Genomic DNA, 21,053 nt, shown 5'->3' on the forward strand with positions numbered 1-21,053 from the left:
AAATGTACCGATTTGTATTGGGTCCATACACACTGGTAAAGAAATAAATAAAACAATGTATAAATAGTGCAGTATAATAAACAGTGTGTATAATTTGGGGTCAGCCAGATCTTGGTTGCAATCCAAGTCCTTATACTTACTAATGCAGTGACCTTAACTCACTTGAGCCTCAGGAGTCTCATCTATAAAATGAGGATAATTTTACATGTGAGGGAGTTGTGGGTTCCAAAATATACAAAATATGTAAAGTGTAGAAATTCAATAAATTCTAGGTGTTATTATTATAAATGATTTTACAGTGTATATATTTGAGTGGGCACAAGGAAAAATAGGAGGGATCATAATAGGACTGGGCAAGTAAAGTACATAAGCCTCTCTAATATTACTGTGATATATACCTTCTCTCTTAAGCAGATAAATTAACTGATGATATATATCATGTGACTATTACCTAGGGACTTTGAAACTTTTAATTGTATAAAAATTAACAATAGGGCTTCCCTGGTGGCGCAGTGGTTGAGAGTCCGCTTGCCAATGCAGGGGACACTGGTTCGTGCCCTGGTCCGGGAAGATCCCACATGCCGCAGAGCGGCTGGGCCCGTGAGCCATGGCCGCTGAGCCTGCGTGTCCGGAGCCTGTGCTCCGCAACGTGAGAGGCCATAATAGTGAGAGGCCCGCGTACCGCAAAAAAAATAAAAAATAAAAAAAAATAACAATAACACAAATATATATGTATGTAATGCATTTTAAGTTATCAACGTCTCCTTTTAAGTTCCTGTTAAAACTGAAGCATACAAACAGCATATAATTTGCCAGCACTGATTCCATAAGAAAAAAACCACATCAGGACAGTTAGTCATACAACAACAGTGACCTTATATCTCTAGAGACAGTGTCACCTATTCCTCAAGCTCTCAGGCATACCAGGAATCCAGTGGTAATATTCAGCACAGAATTATTAAGTCTTCCTATGTCACCTCAGCCAGACAATTTTTTTTTAAGCTTTTGTCCAATGGAAATTTGAGTAACAGGGAAATTTTGGAGTCCTGAGAAAAAGAAAAAAAAAAGCATGTTTTGGAAGACTATCCTAGAAGCTCTTTCTTAAAATATAGCTGTAACATACCTGAAAGCAGCTCCAGTTATGAGGAGAAGGGATCGAAGCTGTCAACTGTCTGAAGTTCAATTTTTCATAAACAAATGCATTAGTGTCTGCAGGCTCTTGTAATTTATATCTTATTGCCCTATGATTCAGTCATGAATTAATAAAGTCTACAATTCAAGGAGCTGTTGATATAACTTTTAAAATAAGAACAAGATCCTGTTCAGTTAACTTTCATAAAAAATCATTCTTAAGAGATATTAAATGTACCCGCAATGATAATATCCCAAATGTACTGAAATTGAGCATATAGGCAATTAACAATTAGGTGGTGATGTTTTACAGAATTCTGTGTATGCTCTGAAACCAAATTGCTTTTTAAACTAAATGTTCATATGAAAATTCATTTGGGAAGATAGTTTTAGTCTGAGCAACAACAGCAGAGCATAAACCATTGTTTCTGCTTTTTTTTGTGTGTGTGTGAGTCTTGCTGTTTTAAATTCTATGCCTGTACATATAATACCTATTTAAACCCTGTCCTTGGAAAATTTTCTATGAATCACAGGCAAATATAGATAGTAAGTTCGAAAAATGATTTAGGATAAAAAATAGGAAAAAGTAAAAATTTACCCCTTTAATAGTAAAGTCACTCAATTTTATTGTCAATGACTATATTGAAGAAGAATAATAACTATATTGAAGAATATATTCACCTCTCATTTATTAAAATAGAATTATTTACTTATGAAAGATCACTAGACAGATACAGACAGATATTCAAATTTTCTGTGACAATCTCAATTTCATGTCTTCAGTAACTTTGCCTCTATATCCTAAATTTGCCGATATTTAGCAAATAAAATAATTTAGTCATGGTCAGTAATGTTTAAGATAAAAAATTAACATAAGCAAAAATATCACTCATCAAACTATGAGTGTTAATAATTTAGAAATTTGAAAAACAAAGTACAGAAGAACTGGGGGTCTTTTTTCCCTAAGAATTCTGACAAAATGAGTTCTTAAGATACTGAGAAAAGTCATATACATTTATGAACCTAAGATTTCTATAGGTATTAAAATATATTCTGTAAATTCCAATCCAATTCACATATACTAGAGATTTAAGTTCTTGATCTAGCCACTCACTCAATTAAAATTTTTAAATTAAAAATAATTCAGGGGAAATTTCTTAGGTTAAAAAGGCAAAAATACTGAGCAAGAGAAACTCTAATTCTCTCCTAAGTATCTCACCAATCATTTCCTTATAGACAGGATGAATAAGAATTACATGGTATTTCATTTTAAATTAATTAAAATCCTACTGATACGCTATTGAGTTATAAGGAAATATTCTGCTAAAAACTATACCTCCCAACCCTCCACCCCTGAATTAGGCAGAAAAGTCCAAGATCTGGCCTCATACAGACCCTCTACCAGGTTTTAAATCATCTTCTAAATCCCACATCATTCTTGGCTCTACCTAGTCTATTCTAAGATGACCTACTATTATTTTAAATAATTTATATATTATTTTCTATTTCCAAGTTTAGAATTATGTAAACTTTTATACCCAAGCTTGGAGTTATTTAAACTTTTAGGTGTTTGTTTTGTTTAACAGGTTCTTTATCCATGTCATGTGGCAAAAAGCTACTTCCAGGAGACTCGACCAAGTGTTGCTACTGCTTCCTCTTTCTCTTTAACCTAAAAATAGGACTCCTGTTTACAGGGTAGTGACACGCTCCCTGTATCTTTCTAAACCTAGTGTTCTATGTGTGTGAGTTAACATGGGGTGGGGACTGGCTTTGGAAGACAAAGGCACCACAAAACTGTGAGTCATTTTCTGGAATACCAGATAAATAACTTTGACCACAGCATAAAATAGTAACAAGGATAAAGAGAGAAGATTTAGTGATAGATTAAAGGACAGTGAAACATAAAACATAAGTAATAATTACTGTGTATGTACTTAGGTTCTAGGTACTTTTTAAGTCTTTTCTCACTGAATTTTCAGGACAAACTTATGAAGATGCAAGAGAGGTTAAACTGCATATCAAATGTCACATTTGTGACAAACCAGTATTAAGTCTCTTAGAGTGACTCTTATCCAACCCTGTGGAATTTCCTTTAGATTCTATGTAGTTCATATGCTATGTATTTACTCAGATGTTTTGAGACGATTTTGAACTACGTATGGACAAGTTAAAATAACAATGCAATACTGAATAACATTCACTCTGGAAAGAAATAATGTCAAGCTGAATTGAAGTTCTTTTCTTTTCTCTTCCTCCTTCCTCCTCCTCCTTCTTTTCCTTCTTCTTTTTAGTAATTGGTTTTCATCTGTTTTTTTCAGCAGAATGTGAACTCTGGAGGCTGGAATTCTTTTTGTCTCTTCTATTTTCTCCTTCCATTTGGCATGAGGCATAGAGAAGCCCTTCGATAAATTATTGTTGAATAAGCATATGGATAACTGAACAAATTAATTTAGTTAGTGGTGGACATGCCCATTATTATGATACCCCTACTATGTACCAGATATTGTGCTGGGCATTACACACTTATTTCAATCACAAAGGTAGTGTAATTAATGTATTCCCTCCATTTTATAAATGGGAAAACTGAAACTGCAAAAGTGTAATTAAGTTTTCCATGATCATGCACTGCTAGAAAGTGGCATAAGAACAGTTTGAACAGGGCTCTTTCTACCTCTAAAGCACGCTCACATACTAGTGTGCCATGACACCTTATAGATGACCTCTTTTGATCTCTCCATTATGAAAATATCATGAAGTCAATGGTCTGTATCACAGAATCTTAAGTTTGCCCCGCCAATGTATCAGAACGAGACATAAATCAGAATAAAGTAAGTCGTATGAGTGACTGATATGGTTTCACATTTATAAAATACTTAAGAATTAGAAATATGCTTGTGTCAATTCAAAGGGCTATCACATGGTGAAAGAAAAAGATTTTTATTTAAAATATACGTTATGGGGGCTTCCCTGGTGGCACAGTGGTTGGGAGTCCACCTGCCGATGCAGGGGACACGGGTTCGTGCCCTGGTCCGGGAAGATCCCACATGCCGTGGAGCAGCTGGGCCCGTGAGCCATGGCCACTGAGCCTGTGCGTCCGGAGCCTGTGCTCCACAACGGGAGAGGCCACAACAGTGAGAGGCCCGCATACCGCAAAAAAAAAATAAAAATTAAAAAAAATATATAATAAAATATACATTATTCCAAACAAAACTTCAGAATGATTCCAAACAAATAATATATTAATATTAAAAAGTGAGTATTATAAGATAGTAGGAAAGCATGAATAGAAAATGTGATAGAATTGAGAAAAATATAAGTATGCCAAATGTATGCTATTAAGAGTGCATTGAAGTTTAGTCAGTAAAGCAGAGAATATTATAAGGATTAGACCTTACACAAAAGTGGGAAGAGCTGGGAAGGTAAAGTCTGAAAGAGGATTTCTGATAATCAGAGAAGTTGCTAAATTGGTTATTATTTCATCTGAAGCACTTGTGTGGGTTAACAGTTTGTAGTGTTGATGCCCTCTGGCCAAGACCACCAGGAACATATCTGAACAAGTTGAATAAGTTGGTTTTATTATTCATTGCAGCAAGGGAGGTACACACGATGGGAATGTCTTAGTAAAAGTGTGTTAGAAAGGAATTACTGTAAGATTTAGGTTTGTGTTAGGTGGTTTGGGGGTAGGTTTATGCAGGCAGGTATTTCCTTATTGGAAACGAGGATAATTCAATGAGTTGATATCTTAAAAAATCTTATCTAGGAGAGAAGACTAGTCCAATGCTATAATTATAATTGGCAGAGAAGCACAATTATTCATATTAGCTAAGATTAGGGCACATGTTGTCATTTTTGTGCATTGTATAATGTTCTTGTTTTGTTTATGTTCAGATATGAATATGGGGTCGTCTTGTTTTTCTTTTGATCCGCTGAGGTCAGAGAGAGTGATCTTGTCTGTTATCAATGTTTCTGAAATTGTTTATTTTGAGCAGGAGAATACCAAGACCTTGCTATTCCAGGCCATCTCTTAAATGTCAAGGGCTCTTTTCTCTTTCTCCATAGCTTGCAGAGAAATGCAAAGTGTGATCATGAAGGCGAAATTTATGAAGAGGTTTAAGGGAAGCTGTTGCCACTGTAGAATTACTGCCTCTGTGGTTCTGCGGACAAATACCTGGTAGTGGATGTCACTATTGGATGGTAGTACTAGCAGCCAATAGACATGAAGTGGAAGAGAGCAAGGAGAAGGTGAATCTGCCCAGGCATCTCTGCTCTGAGTTGGAAACTGTTGCTATCTCATTTTATAAATGTGGAAACTGAGTGACAGAGACCTTAGTCATTTGCCTGTGGTTACAGAAGTACTAACTAGAGATGCCACGATTCAAATAGAAGCATCTGTCTTTAAAATCCATAGTCTTAACTATTTGTTTTTGTTGGGTCTCAAAACCAACAATAAATGCATAAAAAGATCATCAAAATCGATGGTGTTTAGGAAAATTCCAATCAGTGCAAAATTTTAAAAACCCAATTCAATCCTAATTTATCAGAAGGTGGGAAGACCAATGTTGTTGTAGACAAGGCATTAGGAAGGAGGGCCTTCAGGTACATTGCTGGTTTGACAATGAATTACAGTAACCTTTAGAAGGTCACTGTCAGTATCCATCAAAGCAGTTTACATGACACATCAACTCTGCCTCTACAAATTGATCCTGTAGAAATGAAAGCATAAGCGTCTAAAGAAAAAAGAAACAAGTAGTTAAGTAAATACCTATAATGGCATTATTTATGACATAAAATGGGAAATAGCCTGAATGTCGCTTATAGAAGAATAAGAAAAAATTACAGTACATACATTCTATCAACTTTCCAAAGCTGTGCAAATAATTAGATCTTCTTCTATGTATCTAGAAAGATATTCATGATGAGCTCATAATTTAAAAATTCATAATTTTCATAATGCAATTCCATATTTAAACCAAAAAACTCAACACTCTGCATGTATATTGATGTCAGTATGAGAAAATTATGGAAAATACATGCCATATTGTCAACCTTGCCTTATTTCAGGATAAAGGATTGGGAAAACAGGAAACATACTGAAAGAAGCACAATTAATTTATGCTCATCTTTCTTTATATTTTTGGATTTTTTAACTTATTACTTTGAGTGCATATAACTTTATAACTAAAGAAATAATAAATATAGAATGCTTCTGAGGAGGCTAAAGAGATTTGATATTCCTTAAGAAGATTTAAAATAATTTTTATTGAACCAGAAATGTGATAAAAATAGTTTTGATTTGGGGCTTCCCTGGTGGTGCAGTGGTTGGGAGTCTGCCTGCCGATGCAGGGGACATGGGTTCGCACCCCAGTCCGGGAGGATCCCACGTGCCACAGTGCAGCTGGGACCGTGGGCCATGGCCGCTGAGCCTGCGTGTCTGGAGCCTGTGCTCTGCAATGGGAGAGGCCACAACAGTGAGAGGCCCGTGTACCGCAAAAAAAAAAAAAAAAAAAAAGTTTTGATTTAAAAATCCTTCAGATTAATAAAAAATATTTTGTGAGGGAACTGGAATCATAAAATAAGTTGATATTTTTACATTTCACAATAAATAAATAAAAATGATCTCTATAAAAATATAGCAGTATGAGAGGAATCTGAGTGGTCATCTGCACATATGATAGATAGATAGATAGAGAGATAGATAGGTAGATAGATAGACAGATTGATGTTTTTACATTCTCATTTGATTTCTATTTCAGAAACAGCAAATTCTACATTGGCCTAACAGACTCTGGTTCAGAACAGGTGATTTTTTAAAAAATAGCTCTAGTTTAAATATGTTTCAGGGAATCAGAAATTTCTTAGCTGTATCCATTAATGGAGTCTAGAATGGTCTTTGTATTTAAGCAATATTTACATTTTTTGACATAGTTTCATTATGAAGACTAGTACATGAGAAGCTGGGTTGGCTAATTATGTTTTCTTTAGGTCACTGCCTCTCATTTGAAAAAATAATGCTCAATTATACATACATAGTATGTATGCATATCCATAATATAAGCTGCTTGCATAATTAAACACAGTGAATAATATTTATTAAAGCATAGTATTCAGATTACCCTCCAAAAAAAAAGAGAAAACTTGGAAGATCCACTTCTCAAAATTAATTTTCCAAGCATCTTAAATCCCAACATCTAAACTTATGTTTGAGGCACAAATATTTACTTTATGCAAAGCATTTGTCTGTGTGTGCATTACTGAAATATAACCTGCGTTTTACTCAATTAAAATTCATGTGATTTATCAACATATTTGGCTTAAGTGATAATGGATGTGGGTAAATTAAATTGAATTTAATAGGTGATGATGATCCCCGGTAAAAGTTCCTCATGATAATCTAATAGTTATTTCATGTTAATAATAAGCCACACAGGGGGTTTTGAAAGGATCCAACTTTAAGTCAAATACACTGGCCATTATAAATTGCCATCTCATTTATATATGCGTATACATCTACCCTCATTTACTCTCTACAATTCACCTCTAAAGGGAGTGTTAATTTCTAAAGTTATAATATCTTACAAAAACATTTTCTTCAAAAACTATATAAAGTCACTTGTCAAAAATGGAATGTTTACAGTTTGACGTGACCAATTTACAAAGTGTGTGAAGTCTTATTTTGTCTTTTAAAGTTTACAATAGGTCCAATATGTAATAGTTAAAATAAAAAAAAAAACAAATAAAGATGGTCTACTGAGCCTAAAATATTATAGAGCTGTTGTACTGATAGAACCAGTAGTACAATTGCAAAGTATATCCACTGAGAGTAATTTCATGTCAAGTGTCAAATTTGCCATACTGTTAAGATCTTGAGGTTACCTTGTCCCACCTGAAATGCAAGTACTCTTAGACCTAGTGGCCCATTCATTGTGATGGCTCTTGAGCTCTGTTACACAAGACAGTTAATGAAAATTATCTGTTAACCTACTTGGAAAAAGCCATCCATAATTAATGTCTGCAGATAAACAGCATTCCCATCTTGACAAGGAGCATCAGCACCAATAAGTCTTCCACCCAGACAGCTTTATGTGTCTTCTCTACACTAATTACCATTTTGGAAAGCTTTCAAGTGATATCTCTTATTATGGTATAATTTTCTGATAAAGTTTTGATATATGTGCCCTTATTTAAGGTGAGTTCTAAGATGGCTAGGCCAAAGTTAACAAAGTGTATAAATTTATAGGTACCCAGCTGAAGAACTCCACTTTTTAAAAATACACCTAGCAGCAAGAAACCCACTACCTATGGGAATTATTTGTTCCTATAAAATATGCTATCAAAAGTCAAATTATGTATGTGTGAACAGATATATTTCCTGAAGATGTTTGACTTTTTTGATGTTCAGATCTAGTATTCTCTTTTCATGCAATTGATTTTATAACCACACAAATGATGGCTACTTATGTGAAAAGAGATTCCAATATAAGATTAAAATTAAACAGGGATTTAAGGAAAAGTTTAATTTTTCATCTTTTTTTGTAATCTTTGGGAAATAAAATAAACTTGAGCCATGAATAAGAATAATACTTTATTTTGTTCAAAATTCACCATGGTTTCTTTGTTTTCTATAACATTTACTTCTCCTTATCTTACTTCTTCAAAATTTATGTCTATATGATTTTTTAACTTTTTGTGAACCCATTAGTATAGGAAATAAATCTAATATGAATAAGTCAGATTACAGTATATATCATTCATGTAGTTAGCTGTTACATCACTCTGACTCATTTCCTAGATATATCTTATTTGTAATGAACTATTTCAGTTTTTCTGATGCCCAAATACAACCCCTATTAAATTGTTACATAGTTTATCCATTATAATCTACTATTATAATCTACTATTAGTAGGATATACACATCTTTGGAAACTATATTGAATTCAACCACCTGAGTACCACTTAATGACATGTCATAAAATGCTTCACGATTTAATGAGAGCATTTCTTGTTTTCATTTTATCATAATGATATATCATAACAAGTTTTGTTAGATATTACAAATGTTGTAACAGACTGAACTTCAAATTTCAAGTCTGTCAAACTACATTTGATAAAAAGAATAAGCTGGCAGAACTTCTTATCTTGAAAAATACAATCTGCAAAATAAATTATGTCAAGATTCAATGACAGTTTGATTATTATGAAAGCCAATGGTATCCTAAGAAGTAGTCAAGTACATTTAGAAAAAAAGAAGTTTGAGTCTTTTTAAAAATCTGGTATAATTTCTGATAGGTGTCAAAGAGGAATACTTTTATATGTTAATAAAGTCTTTATAAATTCTTATGGTAAAATTTTAAATAACTGTAAGGAAAATTCTTTCTCTTATCGAAACACAGACTTTCCTATGTTTCTTAAACATTCTAAATAAATAATAGATAAATCTGTATTAAAATCAATATAAAAAGAAGTAACAGGGCTTCCCTGGTGGTGCAGTGGTTGAGAGTCCACCTGCCGATGCAGGGGACACGGGTTTGTGCCCTGGTCCAGGAGGATCCCACATGCCGCGGAGCGGCTGGGCCCGTGAGCCATGGCCGCTGAGCCTGCGTGTCTGGAGCCTGTGCTCCACAAGGGGAGAGGCCAGCCACAACAGTGAGAGGCCCGTGTACCGCCAAAAAAAAAATAATAAATAAGTAACAGACAGTACTAATTTCACTGTCACTTTTTTGACTTCTGTATTCCATCACTGATATCTTGAAGAGCCAGGAGCCTTCTCTGCATATATCTTAGTAAAACTGGATAGGAATTCATCTAGCAAGACTTACAGAGACACAGTAAACATGGGCTATCAAACAAAAGAAGCAAGTTACAAAAGTCGAAAATCAGCAAAATTCTATTTAAAGAAAGATGAAAATCTAAGCAATGTATTGTTTACTTATATTTATTTAAATTATAAAATGATACCCCAGAAAAGCAAGATAACAGTTATATATGGTGAAGAAAAAGAGAAATGTGAGGCAGAAATATATATATATATATATATGTGTGTGTGTGTGTGTGTGTGTGTGTGTACATATATATATATATATATACACACACACACGTTCTTAAAAGTCATTTTATATATGTGTGCATATGTGTGTATGTACTATGTATGTGTGTTTTAGATATTCTTTGGTGTGATGGATATATTTCATAATTAATTTTAAATGGAAATTAAAATGTATTAATGGTATGTAATATCTGTGATTGATGGTGGTGCCTTCACTTGGGTTATGTATGGCCTCAGGATAGAATTGTAGTGTTCCAGCTAGAGGGGTGTGTTGGTTTCCATTGCAATACGTTAACATGTTCCTCATTTCCTTTTGAGCCCTAACCAGCATGGTCATTAAAGTCCAGAGTTCTCTAACCAGACTGCTCAAAGCTTTCTCTTTCAGCACTTCCACAACTACCACACTGTCTGAGCCACCATAATCCCTAACCTAGATTTCAGCACTAGCTCCTCAAGTGTCTCCTTCTACTCATGCCCCCCTCCATTTTGTTCACAAAATAGAAACCAAAATAATTGTTTTAAACATTATTAAGTTATGTGACCTCTCTGCTCAAATCCCCCCAATGACTCACCATTTTCCCAAAAAATATATGAAAATCTCTACATAGGCCATAGATCAGGAAGTGATAATTTTTTTTTATATCTTTGTATAAAAGGCTAGATAGTAAATATTTTTTGCTTTGCAAGTCTCTGTCCCAACTACTCAACTGCCGTTGTTGTAGCACTAAAGTAGCCATAGACAGTATGTAATCAAATTGCCCTGTGTCTCAGTAATTTTATTTACAAAATAGCCTACAGGCCACATTTGCTCATAGACTGTCATAGTTTGCTGACTCCTGTCATAGATTATCTGAACCCTCCTTGTCTCTGTGATGTCATTTCCTACTATTCCTCCACTCATTCATTTTGCTCAAACTCTAGAGGCTTCCTGTTATTCCGAGATTACAACAGCCTTAAATCTGCCTTGGGATCTTTGGGCTGTTTTCTCTGCCTGGTGTTCTCCTTCTATATATCCATTTGGTTAAATCCTTCACCTTTTCAATTCTTTGCTCGCATCTCACCTTCTCATTGAGATGTAGCCTAGTTGCATTATTTAAAAATTCGACCCCAGCCTCATCCCCAGAACTATCGATTTCCTGTATCCTAACCACCATTTTTTTCCTTAGACCATTCATTACCTTCTAATTTACTATATAGTTTTCTTAATGTGTATGCTCCACCAAAGCAGTGTTTTTTTCTCAATTAAAATGTTTTTAAAAAGGAAAGAAGAGGAGGGAAAAAACAAAAATAAACATTCAATAGTAGTTCTGATAATCAGTGTTCAGATCTATAAGTACTCCACATACCTGCCTAAACAGACTGACACAGACACTCTGATGTTTAACAAAATATGAAGACAAACATTAAGTCATACATTCTCCAATGATATGGAACAAGATGATGGTGTATTTGAAAGTATATAAAAATTGTTATAAGCAGAATGTCTTATGTTGAAACATGTTACTATCTTCATTTTGAGTAGATGACTCAGGGTAGACTTCCAAATTAATATGGTGGTGATAATGATTTATAACACTAAAAAGAGCCAAAACCTATTTATGATAAAAATACAGCTTGATTAAATATTCCCCTGGAGTTTAAATGGTACTTTGATCTCATGAATATTCTTTTATGAATGTTATTTACTAAAAAATTATTTGACTACCAAAGAGACTCAATCAGCAACTCTAAGCTTGACTTACAAAATCATAGACCTTTTCAGAGTAACGAATATTTCATGACTTTAACTTGTATAGATGTGCAGCATTTTCTGAATTTTAAAAAGGTTTATAAAAACGAGACAACTATTCCTACGTGGTATTAATCAAAAGAGGAAACATGAATATCAAGTGAATGAAATTCACCTATTTATGTGAAAAAAATTTAGTAAGAAGTATGTACAGCCACCAAGAGTATGCCTATTTACTATTTTTTATTTCTAATATACTCTAATAGTATGCAATTTCAATGAGAAGAAAAATGAAATTGTGTATACATTTCTTTTGTGTGTATGTGTGTGTGTCTGTAAATTCATATATATATGCAAATATGGAAACTATTGTGAGATACTGGGATTCTTCTGTTCATCACTCTAATTTTTAAAAAGTGTGACTATAGAATTGTCTTAAATTTTTCCATCTCTTGAGTTAAAAATATTGAATTAAAAATATTCTAAGAGGGTTGTCTTTCTGTCTTGCTTATGGTTTCCTTTGCTGTGCAAAAGCTTCTAAGTTTCATTAAGCCCCATTTGTTTATTTTTGTTTTTATTTCCGTTACTCTAGTAGATGGATCAAAAAAGATCTTGCTGTGGTTTATGTCAAAGAGTGTTTTTCCTATGTTTTCCTCTAAGAGTTTTATAGTGTCTCATCTTACATTTAAGACTTTAATCCATTTGGAGTTTGTTTTTTGTGTATGGTGTTAGGGAGTGTTCTAATTTCATTCTTTTACATGTAGCTCTCCAGTTTTCCCAGCTCCACTTATTGAAGAGGCTGTCTTTTCTCCATTGTATGTCCTTGCCTCCTTTGTCATAAATTAGGTGCCCATGTGTGCGTGGGTTTATCTCTGGGCATTCTATCCTGTACCATTAATCTATATTTCTGGTTTTGTGCCAGTACCATACTGCCTTGATTAGTGTAGCTTTGTGGTATAGTTTGAAGTTGGGGAGCCTGATTCCTCCAACTCTGTTTTTCTTTCTCAAGATTGCTTTGGCTATTCAGAGTCTTTTGTGTTTCCATACAAATTGTAAATTTTTTTGTTCTAATTCTGTGAAGAATGACATTGGTACTTTGATAGGGATTGTATTGAATCTGTAGATTGCTTTGGGTAGTATAGTCATTTTCACAATATTGATTCTTCCAATCCAAGAACATGGTATATTTCTCCATCTGTTTATGTCATCTTTGATTTCTTTCATTAGTGTTTTATAGTTTTCTGAATACAAGTCTTTCACTGCCTTAGGCAGGTTTATTCCTAGGTATTTTATTCTTTTTGTTGCAAATGCAAATGGGAGTGTTTCCTTAATTTCTCTTTCTGATTTTCATTGTTGGTGCATAGGAATGCCAGAGATTTCTGTGCATTATTTTTGTATCCTGCAACCTATAGAACTACCATATAACCCAGCAATCCCACTGCTGGGCATATACCCTGAGAAAACCATAATTCAAAAAGAGACATGTACCACAATGTTCACTGCAGCACTGTTTACAATAGCCAGGACATGGAGCCAACATAAATGTCTATCGACAGATGAACGGAAAAAGAAAATGTGGCACATACATATAATGGAATATTACTCAGCCATAAAAGGAAATGAAATTGAGTTATTTGTAGTGAAGTGGATGGACCTAGAGTCTGTCATACAGAGTAAATTAAGTCAGAAAGAGAAAAACAAATACCATAAGCTAATGCATATATATGGAATCTAAAAAAAAAAAGTACTGATGAACCTAGTAGCAGGGCAGGAATAAAGACGTAGACACAGAGAATGGACTTGAAGTCACCGTGTGGAAGGGGGAAGCTGGGATGAAGTGAGAGTAGCATCGACATATATACACTACCGAATGTAAAATCGTTAGTGGGAAGCAGCAACATAGCACAGGGAGATCAGCTCGGTGCTTTGTGATGACCTAGAGGGTTGGATAGGGAGGATGGGAGGGAGGCTCAAGAGTGAGGGGATATGGGAACATATGTATGCATATGGCTGATTCACTTTATTGCACAACAGAAACTAATACAGTATTGTGAAGCAATTATACTCCAATAAAGATCTATTAAAATAAAAAAGAAAAAGGGAAAAAAAAGAAAAAAATTCTAAGATTACTTAGAAATAACGTTAAAATACCCATAAAATGAAAGTGTTTCTATATCTTGATGTTCCTGTATCGATTCTCCTCCTGACAAAATGGATCAATTAATATGAAATTCTTATAGCACCATGGCCTATTAAATATATGGAAGAACATTCACTTGCTTAGCAAGCATTTGGGGAATTTTAAATTAAAGACAGTTGTAAAATTAAATCATACATATTAACTTCATTTGGATGAATTCCCCTCCCTTCCCATTAGACTTCTTTACTCAATTAAATGAGGATTCCTCTGTAATTCCAATATTATATTTCACCCCACATCAAAATCTCAAATCACATTTATAAAGGCAGATTTCCATATGGCACTACCACTTCATTAAAAAGAGAATTAGAAAAAAATATAATGTAACAAATATTCACAAATATATATTTGTGATATATATCTGTTTAAGACGACTTTCTCAGCTAAAGTTTTATATCAGAGTGAATAGTTTACTTTGTTTTTCTTTTTTTGACTGTCAGATGGGCGATGATCACTGCTATAATCTTGGTCGCCCTTGGAAATATCTAATTTAACCAGAGAAAAGGAGAAATTACACATCTATATCTTTGTGTAACCTGTTAATATAATTCCAAAATAAGGCTTTCTTTTTAATTCCTAAAAACAGTTTTTGAAAATTGTCAATTTTTCCATGCATGATCTCATTTGTGCTCAGCTTCATGCTCACACACCTGATACATCACATCTTATTTATTACTACATATCCAGTTGAATAAGAGAAGAGCAGAAAACAAATATCCACCAACTCAGTCTCCCTCATATGTCATACAGTACACATAGCAATATTGATTACACTGCTAGATGTCAAATGGTTAGAAGTATAGGTGATATGCAACATCTTTCACAACCAGTCTAGTCAGAACAAGGCAGGACGCTGACCAGTACCTGCTGAACGTCACTCATAGATGGAAGATTCCCTTTGATTACCAAAAGCATTAAGCAGACAGCTACTTGAATGTTGTTTCAGGTGAAGACTGTGAATCTAACTTTCTTTCCAACAATAACATTGATAAGTATAATAGTATAGTAAGGTAATAATACAGCTATTGTTCATTGAGTGTTTACTGTGTCACAGGCACTCTAAATACATTATTTCATTTAATGATTTTGAACCTGATTTGAGTCTAAGTGGTATGACTCTAGAATTCATACTCCTAACCACTACAAGTTATCTTGCCTTTGCATAGACTGGGAGACCAACTTCATTAACCAAGGTATCTGTGATCTTTCTATAAAATATGGATAATAATATCAATCTCACAGTATTACTGGAAACAAAGCACAATATACTATATACAAAGCACATATAGTAGATGCAAGAAAAATGCCAGTTTCCTTCTTTCTCATAAACATATCTCCTGCAAACCTGTATGAGTCATCTTCTATGCATAATAAATGACCCTATTGAGATTCTTAAGCTTTAACAGATTTATTACCATCTGGTTTTTATTTTGCTTTCTCTTTATAAAGAGGTGCCAGGTCTTCACTATAACAGTTTAATACCCATAAAGAGAAATATTAGAGTTTTACCAATAACATTCAGAATAACTGGAAGAATACATACCATCTATTGAGTTTTATGAGCCAGACACCATGCAATCTGTTCCCCATATATTATCTCATATAATCTTACAGATCTATGATTCTTATTAATTGAAATTAATATTAAAGATAGGAAAACTGAGCTATAGGTGATTTCAGTAATTTATACAAGGGCCCACAGCTAGGAAGTAGTGGCAGATCACAGATTTAAATCCAAGTGTGATGACTCAGAAGCCCATGCTTTAAACAGCCAAAGTTTTCTTATTCTCTAGTGGCAAAATATAACATTTTCATTTTATCATCCTTAAGTTTTTGTTTCTCTATTTTAATGTTATCTCAATATAGAAATTGGAAATTAGTTTGAAATGCACTTCATCTAAAAATATACAATCATATATAATTACATTTTGACATGCAATCTAAAAAATATAGAGAAATGTCTCCTGATTTCATTCTACTTTGTATTCTGATAAAATATTACAGTATGAAACAATGGAATATTAATTTCCAGAATCAAACCCTTTCCTGTGCTTTTAAAACTAGCATCTATTCCCTATATTGTAATACTTGTGGCTAAATTGGTTTCCAAGTACCCACTAGCTGGTATGATTCACTTACTTTGCACATTACTAACATCAGTGGTTTGAATACAAATGGGTCATTTATTCCCTGAGAATAATTTTTTACACGTGTTGTTGAACTCTAAGCATTTCTGAAGATTAACTGTAGAAGAAAATACAGCAGTTTTGGAGAAATGTCCAGAAAGCTATGTAGCTTTTAAACACAGCAGTTTTAAATTATTATTTATTCGTTTTTTTTCTAGACTCTCTCAGCACTTTCTCTCTCATATCTGTTGCACAAATTCTGTTTATCTGTCCTTAAAACGAGGCTCTTCCATATCCCTCCACAAATTATGTGGTTGTTGATATCCCTTCCCATCTTCTATGATTCAGAGTTTTCAGCTTCTATCTTTCAAAATTCTGAAATCATGTGATTTACTTTTATTTAGCCATTATCTTCTAAATCATGATGATCACAAAAGGCATGGTGACAATCAATGCATTAGAAATCCCTACTTCCTCTCAACAATCATGATGGGTGTTTCCACAAAATATTCCTCATCCAGTAGGTGAAAGACTTGCCATGACAGAGCAGGTTTCTCTTCCTGGAGCAGGTATACACTTACCTCTGCTAGGGTTTACATTTATAGACAATGACTACATTCAGCTGTTTAACATTTAACAGTTGGAAAGAGTTTTCATATTCATGTTCACACTGCCTTAAATCCTTTTTGGAACAAGGCATGATACAACATATGAAATAAATAAGAGTTTAAAAAATGTTACCTTCCCAATAAGTCTGGCAAGAATGCAGGGAAGGTATTAATATTTCCACTGAACACATGAGAAACTTGAGGCCTTAAGATGTTACAGAAATTTTCTCAAGGTTATATAATTAGTAAACTTTGGGGCTCAGATAAGCAAATCTTCTGAATCAAGGACAAGCCCCTAGCCCCTCTTTGCTTCTGCTTTCTCATACATAGAGAGACACGGCAGTGAAGAATTTAAAAGTTCTTGAAGTCAAACTGTTTGCATTCCTGCTCTGAGCCTGCTGGACTTCTCTAGCTGTGTTAATTTGGGCTAATCACTTCACTACTCTGTGACTCAATTTTTTTCTTTTCTCTAAAATGGAAATAATTTTATTGTAAATTTTATGTGACAATGCTTGGTCACATTATTAAGTATACATATAAATAAGCAATAATAAACCTCTACCCATCTGTTTTAGGGTGTTCATTTTCCAGGTAAAATTTTGTAACATCAACAGTAAAGGAATACCTAAGTTACTTTAGAATTGGTAATGCCCAAGCAAAGATGAATGCCTTAGACAGCCATGGACTATGTATGGTCCAACAAAGGAGAAAAAGTGCCAGGAAATTAGGGAAAGTGAAAGAAAATGTCTGAAAAGTAAAGGAAGAAATTGAGATAGGTATTGGGTACCTTAGGTACTCCCACAAAAGCACCTTACTTCCCAACACCTGCCATGAAGAAATTAAGAAATAATGCAAGGGAGTGGCAGGGGACATCAAAAGATTACCTTTATGAGTGATAAACCAACCAACAAACATGGAGACATAACTGAGTGTGAAGCAAAATAAATTTGTTAACTAATCCAGAATTAGGCTTCTTTACAAATCCAGGCATAGATATGTACCCCACCTCCTCCTGAATTAGGAGAGGGTACTCATTACCTCCTTTAAAGAACCATCAAGAGAAGGCTTCCAGTACTCTGTTGGCTCCTGGGAAGGAGGGAGGTTAGGGCTGAGCCTAGCATGCAGATTTACTCCTCCCAAACATACTGATGAGAAAAAAAAAAATCACTCTATAAACCCTGGAATGGAGAAGTAGGAAATAAATAGAAACATCTAGAGTGGGGAAGAAGGATTTTTCAATAAAAATAGGAAAAATGCAAGCCTTACAATAACAAAAAGTCAATTTTTGAGGTATAGATGTGTTAAGTAAATGTGACAGAGAAAACTAATCATGAATTCTTACATGAAAAAGCAAAAACAGGTATTAACTTCAATACAAATAAGACTATTAGAATGTGTGCGTTCCTTCAATGTTCTACACCTGCTAGCCACTCACAATGAAATAGTCCTTTTAAATTCTCGTGATAGCACTACGCAACAGGTCTTTCATTTTACCAGTGAGATGGGAAAATCAGAGAAATTTAGTTGTTGCCTGTGTCATGAAACTAATACATAGAAGAACTGGGAATGAGATCCCAATCACTGTGATTACAGTTTCCAGCATAAAGTAACACACATGGCAGCAGGACACAATTCTCACATTAAGGTAGGTATCAAACTATTATCAAAATGTGCTTGTAAAGCAGAAAATACAACTAAAGAGCAACTGAAAACTCTAATGGGAAATAATGATAGCCTTATGTCCTCTCCATTATGAGAATATATTGAAGTATAATTTTTAAGAAAATCATGACTCTCATGCAAATATAAAATGAAGCCATGGCAAAGATTTTATTCTGCTTATTAATTAAACCACCAATTAGATGTTTAAACTGGTTTAAAGATCATTTGAGAAACTAGGTGTACATGGGCAATTTATCAAAATAACAATAAGATAAAATTGCTACATTAGAGTATTTTAAAGTGGTAAATATCTAACGGAGACATAAACTGTAATCTTCAGTGTTTAATCTGTTGCACTGCACAGAAATTATTTGCATCTTTACTTGACAAAAATCTACAATTTGACTTCTTCCCTGCCCTTCTGGATGGGAAAACTGTCTGGTCAGTAAAAAGTCAAGCTTTTGTAAAAGAGGACCCAGTAATCCCTTTCATCTGTTTCCAAATCCCAAATAAATATTCTGACAGATACATGTAAACACTTGCTACTTGCTAATTAGGACCAGTTTATTTTCTTGATCATTCAAAACTGTCTCTGACGCCTCTTCAGTGCTGGAGATATGCAGAAAAGTATTCATCTTTGGCAACTCACTTTTTAAATCAGTCCACTGCTTTAGTCATATTGCATGATGTCCTTCATTGGATCGCAACTTTCTTTTATATTTTTCCCCAAATTACCTGACTTGGTCACTTTGATTGGATTACAAATTATTCTAGTCTATTAACTGCATAAAAAGAAATATCTAATTCAAAATAAAAACTGAAAAAATAAAACACACACAAGTTCTTCCCCAGGACTTTTGTGCCCTAGCCCATGGACCTTCCATGGGCCACAGACAACATCAGTGCCATTGAGAGTAAACAAGAATTCCTAGAGGACTTTCTTCAATGAATTATGGACGAGGGATGGCTATAGGCAGCTCCTGGCTGGCTCTTGAAGGTTCTACTTTAAGGTGACAACCAAAGCCAGCCACAGTCTGCATTCCTTCTACCTTGTCAAAAGCTTTCCTCTCTTTATTCTTCTTACACCTTACCAAATATATCTTATTTATTTCAACGGTGCTTATGCAATTCCCTATGTCTTCTTCCCCCTTATTTACACTCTAACCACAATTGTTCAAATGTCAGTTCCACTGTGAAGATAGCTCATTTCTCCCATTATGCTCTCATAGACTTTAATTCACCTCTGATTTTAAAAATGCATTATGTTATTCTTTTGTTATAATTAGTCCCTTACATATCTATCTTTCCATGCCCTTTGCACAAAATATGTAGTTAGTATGAAATGAATAAATGAATGAAACAATGAATGAGTGTGGAGAGAATATTAAGTAGAAGAAAAACATTTGCAAATTATCATAATTGTACTAGCAACTTATCACATAGAGAGGTATAAGTAAGTGTATGTATATAACATTCTTATGTTAAGAAGTCCAACCCATTTTGTTGTTCAAGATTCTGTTCAGAGGTTGACCTCCTTCATGAAGTCTTCTATCCTCTGCCAAGGGAAAATATCTTGTCCTTGTAGGGACGATAAGGTTGGTAAAGGAGTGTAAGATGCTAGAGTAGTGGTGAGAAAAACAGAAGCTAGAATAGAGAATACAGTAGTTTTTTGTTTTTTGTTTTGTTTTGTTTTAGTGGAAGCACTACCAGAAATTTGTACTTAAGTCAAAATTTCCCAAGTGTCAACCAAGCACATTGGTCATATGCAGAATAACTTAAAGCAATTTCAGAAAGAAATGATTTCTCAAAATTCTCATGGTTCCCATGATAAATTTCCCTGTACTAGATGTTACATTCCATGCAGAAGCCATTCTTCTGAATCAGTCACCTTGTGAAAGAAACAATGTTTATGTATAATCTTCCTCTCCCTTACAAAGGAAAGAAAAATTCTGCGTGCCTCATATTTGGCAAAATTGATGAATGGCTACATGGCACATAAACTAATGCGACTGCTAGATAGCTTTCTGCAGACTATAATCCTAAGAATTTCCAAGACAATGTTTTCCCATCAAATGTTATGCAAATTATAATGAATTATGATAATTAATTTCAAATGCAGATTTTCTGCTGAGAAGAACTTTCATTCAAACAAATGTGTTTTCCATGCCATTGGAATTACAAGTTACAAACATGTCTAGTCATTTATTAAGAGCCTTTTATTCAGCTTCAGGTGCTTGAATACCAGTTGATTGTCAGAAAGAGTAATCAAATTCTTTCTATAAAAAAATCATCAAGTTTTAGGGCCTCTAGTAATGTATCAGTAAGTATTCACTATTATCTGAATAAGCAAGCCTATGTCACTGAGAAATTGAAACAGTGTGGTACCTACAGCCGTTATGTAAAATAGAATAATAAATCACATTTCTCCACAGAGCTACTCTAACATCTACAGCTAGAACTTCAGATGAGGGGATTTTTGTTTTATGTTTCATCCAGAAAAATACCAGGCTCTTAAACTCAGGCATAAGGACAGCATTTTTTACATTTGCTTAG

This window comes from Mesoplodon densirostris, chromosome 5 (assembly GCF_025265405.1).
Source record: "Mesoplodon densirostris isolate mMesDen1 chromosome 5, mMesDen1 primary haplotype, whole genome shotgun sequence".
Taxonomy (NCBI): Eukaryota; Metazoa; Chordata; class Mammalia; order Artiodactyla; family Ziphiidae; genus Mesoplodon; species Mesoplodon densirostris.